Raw genomic sequence first — 11,142 nt, forward strand, 5'->3', positions numbered from 1 at the left:
AAGTTTAAGAAAATGGAGCAGATTTGGTGAATGCTATAGATTTTGCTTTTCAGAATACCTCACAAGACTTGCAGTTAAAGTAAAAACTCTTGAATAAAGGAGGAATTAAATGGGATAATAAATATAGGTGGTTCATTTTGGTAGGTCAAATATGATGGCAGAATATAGTATTAATGGTAAGACTCTTGGCAGTGTGGAAGATCAGAGGGATCTTGGGGTCTGAGTCCACAGGACACTCAAAGCTGTTGCGTATTTTGACTCTGTGGTTAAGGAGGCATACGGTGCATTGGCCTTCATCAACTGTGGGACTGAGTTTAAGAGCCGAGAGGTAATGTTACAGCTATATAGGACCCTGGTCAGACCCCACTTGGAGTACTGTGCTCAGTTCTGGTCGCTTCACTACAGGAAGGATGTGGAAACTATAGAAAGGGTGCATAAGAGATTTACAAGGATGTTGCCTGGATTGGGAAGCATGCCTTATGAGAATAGGCTGAGTGAACTCGGCCTTTTTCCCTTGGAGCAATGGAGAAGGAGAGGTCATCTGATAGAGGTGTATAAGATAATGAGAGGCATTGATTGTGTGGATAGTCAGAGGCTTTTCCCCTGGGCTGGAATGGCTAGCACGAGAGGGCACAGTTTTAAGGTGGTTGGAAGCAGGTACAGAGGAGATGTCAGGGGTAAGTTTTCTATGCAGAGAGTGGTGAGTGCATGGAATGGGCTGCCAGCGACGGTGGTGGAAGCGGATATGATAAGGTCTTCTAAGAGACTCCTGGACAGGTACATGGAGCTCAGAAAAGTAAAGGGCTTTGGGTAACCCTAGGTAATTTCTAACGTAAGGACATGTTTGGCACAGCTTTGTGGGATCGAAGGACCTGTATTGTGCTGCAGATTTTCTATGTTTCTCTATAGCTGTTGCAGTTTATTATATTCTGTTAGTGATTTATCTTGTACTACTTTAATGCACGGCCGTAATGAAATGATTTGCATAGTTGGATATGCTGCGGATATGTGGTCACATACAGTCTAGTCTGGTGAAGGATGGCAGATACATTTTTTTCTCTCTTTGAAGAATCTGATAGTTTTAAATGACAAACCATCTGATTTACTAATGTGTTTTGAACTAAAAAATATCCTTCCATTCCCTGCATTCCATGCTTACTGTTACTAAGACAACCATGTATTTAAATCTCCAGATTGTTAAGAGGTGCCACAATTACTTGAGCCATTGCCATGCTGTGACATAGGTTAAATTCTGACCTTTGAGCTGTCAGTTTGGAGGCTGCAGATTTTCTCTCTGAATGTGTGGGTATACCCCAGTGTTTTAGTTTCCTCCCCCATCCTAAAGGCTCTTCGATTAGTTATCTTTGAGAGAGAATTAACTGCAGGGCTACAATGAAAGGAGGGGAGGTAGAAAGGGAGTGATGAATTTACTCCTTAGAAGCCAGTACACGCTCAATAGACCAAATAGCACATTTCTGTCCCATTACAAGTATTAACTTTCATTCTGCTGTCACTAAGGGTGAAAGAACAATCACTGAGGTAGTGAACATCATGTGGTGGGGTCTGTAAAGTCCTAATGTCATTTCACAGGTAAGATGAGTGCAGAGCTGAAAGCAATCAATGGTCCAACTTCTCGTGCTTACGTCCTCACTGATTTAAATTTATGAAAGTAATTTAATAACAAAAGTATGGAGAACAAAATAGATTTCGAATTTGCACATTCCAGAAAATCCCAAATCACTCAGAATCATCTTAATGACAATGTATCCATCAAAATGGCCATTGTATTAGAGCAAGTGGGGACGGACTTACAGGTCAGAAAGTCAAAGAGACATCGTGAAGAACAGCACAGGAACAGTACCTTCAGACCATCTAGTCTGTGCCAAAAACACTTAAACTGCCTACTCCCATAGATCACCTTACGTCTACCATCCATGGACCTATCCAAACTTCTCTTAAACATTGAGATTGAATTTACATGCAGCACTTATGCTGACAAATCATTCCACACTCTCACGACCCTCTGAGTGAAAAGGTTTCCCCTCACGTTCCTCCTAAACATTTCGTCTTTCACCCTTAACCCATGGAGGAGGGAGGGAATGTCGACTCAGACCATGAAAGGCCTGCATCGAGCATTTTCATGCCTTACAAGGCGCAAATTGGAAGTCTATGTGGGGCGCCACTCCTCGCACAGACTAGAGCAATATGTGATTAAGTGCCTTGTTCAAGGGCACAACCACGCTGCCACAGTTGAGGTTTGAACTAGTGACCTTGAGATAACTAGACAAACGCCTTAACCACTTGGCCACGTGCCCAACAAAACGTTAGGCAATGTAACGTTAACCCAGGACTTCTGGTTTAGTCCCACTCAACCTTCAGTGGAAACAGCCTGCTTGCATTTACCCTATCTATACCCTCATAATTTTGTAAACCTCTATCAAATCTCCTCTCAGTCTTCTATGTTCTAAGGAATAAATATCCTAACCTATTCAATCTTTCCTTATAATTCAGGTCCTCCAGACCCAACAACATCCTTGTAAATTTTCTCTGTACTTTTTCAAACTTGTCTGCATCTTTCCTGCAGGTAGGTGACCAAAACTGCACAGAATACCCCAAATTAGGCCTCACCAGTGTCTTATACAACTTCAACATAACATCAATCTCCTGTACTCAGCACATTGATTTATGAAGGCCAAAGTGCCAAAAGATTTCCTTATAACCCTATCAACCTGTGACACCACTTTCAATGAATTATGGATCTGTATTCCCAGATCCCTTTGTTCTACTACACTCCCAATCACCTTACCATTCACAGTGTAAGACCAACCCTAGTAGGTCCTACCAAAGAGCAACACCTCGCACTTGTCTGCATTAAATTCCATCTGCCATTTTTCCAGCTGATGCAGAGCTCTCCACAAGCCATGATAGCCTTCCTCACTGTCCACTACACCCCCAATCTCGGTGTCATCCACAAATTTGCTGATCAAGTTAAGCACATTAAACATATTATCATCCAGTTCATTGGTATAGATTGCAATCAACAATAGACCCAGCAGTGATCCCTACGGCGTACTATTATTCACAGGCCTCCAGTCAGACAGGCAACTACTTACAGCCACTCTCTGACTTCTCCCACAAAGCCAATGTCTAATCCAATTTACTACCTCATCTTGAGTGCCGAGCGACTGAACCTTGTTGACCAGCCTCCTATGTGGGACCTTGTCAAATCCCTTGCTAAAGTCCATGTAGACAACAGCCATTGCCTTGCCTTTATCAACTTTCCTTGTAACATCCTCAAAAAACTCAGTAATATTGGTTAGACATGACCTACCACGCACAAAGCCTCGTTGACTATCCTTAATCAGTCCATGTCTACCCAAATACTTACATATCTGGTCCCCTGGAATACCTTCCAATAACCTTACCACAACTGATGCCAGACTCACCGGCCTATAATTTTCCAGTTTATATTTAGAGCCTTTCTTAAACAATGGAACAACTTTGGCTATCTTCCAGTGCTCTGGTATCTCTCCTGTCACTAAGGATAATTTAAGTACCTTTGCAAGGGCCCTGGAAATTTCTGCACTTGCCTCCCATAGGCTCCAAGGAAATACCTCGTCAAGCACTGGGCATTTATCCACCATGGTAGCAAACACCTCCTCTTCTGTAATCTGTACAGGCACCATGAAGTTGATGCTGCTTTGTCTCACTTCTATAGATTCTCTATCCATTTCCTGAGTAAATACAGATGCAAAATGTTTTTTTTAAATCTCCTCCATCTGCTTTGGCTCCACACATGGATTACCATTCTGATCTTTCAGAGGACCAATTTTGTCCCTTGCAATTCTTTTGCTCCAAACATTTCTGTAGAATCCCTTAGGATTCTCCTTCACCTTGTCTGTTAGAGCAACTTCATGCCTTCTTTTGACCTCCTGAACTTTTTCTTAAGTGTTCCTCTGCATTTCTTATACTCCATAAGCACTTTGTTTTTCCTTACCTACCTAACCCTTCCTGTTATGCACCTCCTTTTTTCTCTTAAGCAGGACCTCAACATCTCTTGAAAACCAAGGTTCCCTACTCTTGTTATCTTTAGCTTTTATTCTGACAGGCTCTTACAAGCTCTGTCCTGTCAAAATTTCACTTGTTGAAGGCCTTCCACTTATCAAGCACACGTTTGCCAGAAAACAGCCTGTCTCAACCCACACTTTTCAGATCCTTTCTGATACCATAAATATTGGACTTCTTCCAATTTAAAATCCTAAGCCACTGGCCAGACCTGTCTTCTTGCATATTTACTTTGAAACTAATGGCATTGTAGTCACTGGATGCAAAGAATTCCCCTGCATATACTTCTGTCACCTACCCTAACTCATTCCCTAATAGCAGATTAAGTATCGCATACCCTCTCATTGGGACTTCTACGTACTGATGAGGGAAACTTTCCTGAACACATTTGACAAACTCTATCCCATCTAGTCCTTTTACAGTATAGTGAGAGGGAACGTCGACTCAGACCATGAGAGGCCTGCGTCAGGCACTTTCATGCCTTACAAGGTGCAGATTGGAAGTCTGTGTGGGGCGCCACTCCTTGCACAGACACTAGAGCAATGTGTGGTTAAGTGCCTTGCTCAAGGACACAAACACGCTGCCACAGATGAGGCTCGAACTAGCGACCTTGAGATCACTAGACAAATGCCTTAACCACTTGGTCACGTGCCCAACAACAAAGTATAGTACAGTATAGTAGTCCCAATCAATATGTGGAAAGTTAAAATCACCTATGATCCTAGCCTTATGTGTTCCTTCATTTATTAAAGGGCTATATTTGTGGAAACATTTTGCTAAGCAACATTTTGTAAATTGAAAGGCTGAATTAAATGCATCATGGGTATTTTGGAACCATGGATTCGAATGAACAGAGCGTAGCGTGTTATCAATTATAATGAAAAATGGATTTGTAAATTGAGGACACATATTCTCAGGAATCAACAGTGTTATAAAGAAAATTTGTAAATCGAACATTTGTTGATCAGGATGCACTAGTATACACATGCACTGCTGATGTCAATAACTATATGCTTTCTGTGACTGTCAGTATCCCAACTAGCATTCCAACCCATGTCAGTGTTGTACTTAGTGGACAACAATTTTTTTTTAGTTTTAAATGATAAAATTCAAAATAAAACTCAGGGACTTGAATTTGTTTTAATAATTTTCGCCAATAAAACTCTGTGTCAGCAGCAATTGCCTTCTATTTCATTATTTTACAGTGGCATCGAGACAGAATGGTTCAAATTAACCACAGGGAAAGGCTGGGCATTATGAAACTCTGCCCTTTACATCCTTTGTAAGACTTCCCAGAAGGTCTGTTGACAGACAACATCCTTGACAAATGAGGCTGTTTGATTGGCTTCACTTTATCATTTTAAAGTATCATCTAAAGCTGGAAAAAATCAATTAAATCTCTTGACTGACAGACAACATCCTTGATGAACAAAGCTGTTTGATTGGCTCCACTTTAAATATTCAACCTCTTCATCGCTAATGCACTATGGTTAATGGATATATCATCTACAGATGCACTGAGCCCCACGAGTAGTATTATTTCCTTCTCTGAGGATCGTCACGTTGTTGTGGTGGAGAGATTTGTGAGTTCCTGAGATCCCAAGAGAGTTGTCTTCTGGAGTTCTGCCACCTGGCAGGTACTGTGTAGTGGCTGTTTGTGCATCAGCTTTCCAATATTAAACAAAGTCACGCACAGGCCCTCTCTATTAAGGGATGGAATATAGAGATTCTGGATCAGCCTCTACCTAAGGATCCACCAACAGACAACTCCTTAGGAGAACATTGGACTCAATTCAAGTAATTCATCTTCTACCACTTGTATTATTTTTATGGATTTACACTTCTAGCTCAGCATTTAACACAATCGTTCTTACAGTTCTGATCAAAAAGCTCCAGAACTTGGGCCTCTGCAGCTGGATCCTCGATTTATTGATGATACGACCATTGTTGGCAGAATTTCAGATAGTGACGAGTGGGTGTTCAGGAGCAGGATATATCAGCTGGTTGAGTGGGTTTGCAATGACAACCTTGCATTCAACATTAGTAAAACCAAAGATCTTACTGTGGACTTCCGAAAGGGTAAGATGAGGGAACACATGCCAGTTCTCACTGAGGGATCCGAAGTGGAAGCAGTGAGCAATTTCAAGTACCCAGAAGTCAATATCTCTGAGGAACAAATCTGGAATCAACATAACAATGCAGCTACGAAGAAGGCAAGACAGCGGCTATATTTCGTTAGGAGTTTGAGGAGATTTGGTATATCACCTAAAACACTTTTAAGTTTCTACATTTGCATCGTGGAGTGCATTCTAACTGGTTGCATCACCGTCTGGTATGGGGATGGTGGGGGTGGGGGGAGGCGCTACTGCACTGGATCTGCTGTCATGCCTTCTTCATAGCTCCGTCATAGGCACTGACCTCCATAGTATCCTGGACATCTTCGAGGAGCAATATTTCAAAAAGGAGGCGTCCATCATTAAGGACCCTCATCACCCGGGTCATGCCTTGTTCTCATTGCTATCATCAGGAAGAAGATACAGAAGTGTGAAGGTGCACATTCCGTGATTCAGGAACAGCATCGTTCCCTCTGCCATCCAATTTCCGAATGGACACTGAACCCATGAATACTACCGCACTACTTTTGTAATTTCCATTTTTGCACTACTTATTTAATTTAACAATTATATATATATATTTACTGTAATTCATATTTCTATTATTATGTATTGCATTGTGTTGCTACCCCAAAGTCAATAAATTTCATGACATATGCTGATGATACTAAAACTGATTCTGATACAGATTCAGTTGTTTTGCTTCAATTATGCCATAAAAGTCTTAAATATTTACCATTTCCACTTGTTTATGCAATATGTTGGTCAATGACAAATAGTGACCAAATGGTACAGAGAGGGAAATGCTTTTTAAGTATGAAAGGGAATGTGTATATACAATTATCATCAAAAACTTCTTTTTATTTCCGTTCCATAGAACCTAAGATTAGAAGTGCTACAACAGAAAATGATGAAAACACTCGGCAGGTTAGGCAGTTTCTGTGGAAAATGAAACAAGTCAAAGACCTGTTGAAGAGTCTGATGAATGGTTTTAACCTGATATAATAACGCTGATTCTCTTTCCACAAATGACCAGCTGAGTTTTTCCTGTATCTTCTGTTTTAATTCAGATCTTCAGCATCTGCAGTTCTTTGATTTTCAGAAATAGACTCACCTCTTGTGATACAAGAGATTGCAGATGCTGGAATCTGGAGCAACATCCAAAATGCTGGAGGAATGCAGAAGGTCAGGTAATATCTACTTATGCTCCATCTTTACCTCCTCTGAGACTCAAATTTTTTCAGCAAATTCCCACTTTCTGCCCTCCTTCATCTGCTTATCAACGTCCTCCCTCAGCTGATCCATCTATCACTTGCAAGCTCTTGTTCCACTCTTTCAGAATCAGATTTAATATCATCGGTATATGTTATAAAATTTGTTAACTATACAGAAGCAGTACAATGAAATACATGATAAATAAATAGAGACAAAAACAATGAGTTACATTATATAGATATACATATGTCTATTAAATAGTTTAGTTAAAGTAAGTAGTGCAAAATACAGTAACAGAAATAAAAAGTAGTGAGGTGCTGTTCATGGGTTCAACGTCCATTTAGAAATTGGATGACTGATGGGTAGAATCTGTTCCTGAGTCACTGCGTGTCTCTCTTCAAGCTTCAGTGCCTCCTTCCCAATGGTAACAGTTTGAAGAGGGCATGTCCTTGGTGGTAGGGATCCTTAATGATGGCACTGCTCCTTGAAGATGTCTTGGACACTATGGAAGCTGGTGATAAACCTGGCCAATTTTACAAGTTTCTGCAACTTATTTCAATCCTGTGCAGTAGCCCCAACCCCCATACCAGATGGTGATGCATCCAGTCAGAATGCTCTCCACAGTATATTTGTAAAAGTTATTGAGTATTTTAGTTGACAAGCCAAATCTCTTCAAACTCCAAATGGAATATAGCCACTGTCTTGCCTTCTTTATAGCTGCATCAATATGTTGCATCCAGTTTTACCATTTTGTACTTACTAACTCCCCTCCATCTTTCAGTGCAGATGAAGGGACTTAACCCAAACTATCGACAGTCCATTTCCCTCCATGGATCCTAACTGACCTGCTGAGTTCCTCCAACACTTTGAATGTTGCAGCTCTGCGACCTTTCTTTAATGACTGAAACAGATTTGTTATAGCTGATTCTACTGAATAATGATAGGCAGCTTCAAGCTCTTGGGTGTCAAAATCTCAGAGGATTGAATATGAGTGCAACATGCAATCCTGAAGAAGACATGCTGGTGGGCCCATGCTATTAGAAGTTTAAGGCAATTTGGTTTGTCATCAAAACCCTTGCAAATTTCTAAAGACTGACTACACCAGTCTTCAGAAATTGAAGCTCCAGTGCATGGGATAGCAAGAGGTTACAGAGGTTTGCAGACTTAGCCATCATCATTGTAGTCACAACCGTCCCCGCCATCAAGGACATCTTTAAAATGTGGTATCTCAAGAAGGCAGCATTCATCACTAATTACTCTCACCATATGGAATATTCCCTCTTCTCATTACTACCATTGAGAAGATAGGCTGACGTCTAATGATTCAGAAATAGCTTCTTCCCCTTCCATCATCCGATTTTTGAATGGTCCATGAACATAGGAACGCTACCTCGTTATTCTGTTTTTTTTACACTATTTATTTATGTATAGTAATTTTACGTCTTTGCTCAGTACTGCAGGTGCAAAACTGCAAAATCTGTTGGTGTTACTCTATATTCCCACCATCTACAGAATCCCTTGTGTAACTGATAAAAAAGATGGGGAGCTCCCCCTTGTGACCTGGCCAACATTGATCACTCAGTCAACTGCACCAATGAAAGATAATTTAGGACATACAAAAAGGCCGGAAGAACTTAGCAGGTCAGGCAGCATCTATGGAAAGGAACCTACAGTCAATAATCTAGGCCGAGATTCTTCTACTGAGTATCTCCAACATTTTGTAAATGTTACCATGGATTTCGAGCATCTGCAGAATCTCTTGTGTTGATAATTCAGGACGTTGTCTCTTGGTTGTGGGACTTTGATATGCGCAAGCAGCCTAACATGCTTCTTACATTAGGGCAATACCAACACATCAAAAATGGTGTCAGCACAGATAGTAGTTTATTATCTAAGACACATTGAAGAGCTTGTCTTGCATTCTGTTCATACAGATCAGATCATTACACAGTGCATTGAGCTAGAATAAAGTAAAGCACTAACAATGCAGAATAAAGTGTAACAGCCACAGAGAAAGTGCAATGCAGATAATCAATAACGTGCAAGATCAATGCAAGGTAGATGGTGGGGATAAAAGTCCATCTTATCATACAAAAAGTCCATTCAATAATCTGACAAAAACAGGTTAGATGCTGCCCTTTACCAGAAATGCTTGAAAATGCTGCAGGAATTATTGAAGACTATATAAATTTCCATTTTCTCTCAAATCTAAACTTTTCCTTTTAAACTGTAATGGTATCCTTGTTTCTTAAGTTACAGCACAAAATACTACGACCCTAGTTCAAAATTCAGAGCAAATTTATTATCAAAGTATGTGTACTGTATGTCACCGTATACGACCCTGAGACTCATTTTCTTGCAGGCATTCACAGTAGAACAAAGAAATACAATAGAATGATGAAAAACTACACACAAAGAATGACAAGCAACCAAAATACAAAAAAACCTGTGGAAATACAAAATCAAAACAAATAACAAGCAAGCAAACAAGTAAATAAATGCTTGCATACTTACATGGCCAGTCTGTGGTGCAATGGCATCCACACTGAACTTTGAGGTGAATGGTCCTTGGGTTCGAATCCAGCCGGCTCCTTGCATGCTTTCCATTCGTGCTGGGTTGAACATCAAGTTAGCAACTTGGCCTCATAAAAAACAGACAAAAATGCTAAAGAAATGGCAATGTTGCCACCTGATGCACCACAAGACACAGAGAGGAGCAGGAACAACCACCATGCTTAAATAAATGCACACTTACAGCGCAAAACGCAACCTCGATTTTCCATGTAGATTCTTAGATGTTTATTTTTTCTCTTCTGTACTAGTGCATCAATGGAAAGGAGCAAATTCCAGATTTCTGAACATCCATTTTTGCCGAGTACTGTATCTATATGCTGTCCATCAGAAAAAGCTGGATCGCCCTGTAGCCACCCATTTCAATTCCACTTCCCATTCCCATTCTGACTTGTCAGTCCATGGCCTCTTTTACTGCTGCAATAAGGCCACACTGAGGTTGGATGAGCAACACTTTATATTCCGTCTGGGTGGCCTCCAACCCGAAGGCATGAACATTGATTTCTCAAACTTCCGGCAAATGCCCCCCCCCCCCATTCAATATTCTCCATTCTTGTTTTTCTCTCTCACCTTATCTCCTTGCCTGCCCATAATCTCCCGCTGGTGTTCCTCCCCCTTCCCCTTCTTCCATGGTCTTCTATCCTCTCCTATTAGATTCCCTCTCCTCCAGCACTTTACCTGTTTCACCAGTCAATTGTCCAGCTCTTTTTCCTTCTCCTGGTCTCACCAATCACCTGCGACCTCGTAATTCTTCTTCTCTTCCACCCACTTTCTTACTCTGATTTCTCCCCTTCCTTTCCAGTCCTGAAGAAGGGTCTTGGCCCAAAATGTCGACTGTTCACTCTTTTCCATAGGTGCTGCCTGGCCTGCTGATTTCCTCCAGCATTTTGTGTGTGTTGCGATGAGTTGTATAATCCTTGAAAGTGAGTCCACAGTTTGTAGAATCAGTTTAGTCTTGACATAAGTGAAGGTATCCCCCATGCTGGTTCAGGAGTCTGATGATTGAAGGGTGATAACTTTTCCTGATTCTGGTGTTATGGGACTTAAGGTCTATGTACCTTCTTCGCTATAGTAGCTGCAGGAAGAGAGCATGGCCTATGCTAACACCAATTTACTAAAATACAAGGGATTTGGCAGATACTGGAAATCCAGATGACACACAATAACTGTTAGAGCA

This window comes from Mobula hypostoma, chromosome 20 (genome assembly GCF_963921235.1).
Source record: "Mobula hypostoma chromosome 20, sMobHyp1.1, whole genome shotgun sequence".
NCBI classification, from domain to species: Eukaryota; Metazoa; Chordata; class Chondrichthyes; order Myliobatiformes; family Myliobatidae; genus Mobula; species Mobula hypostoma.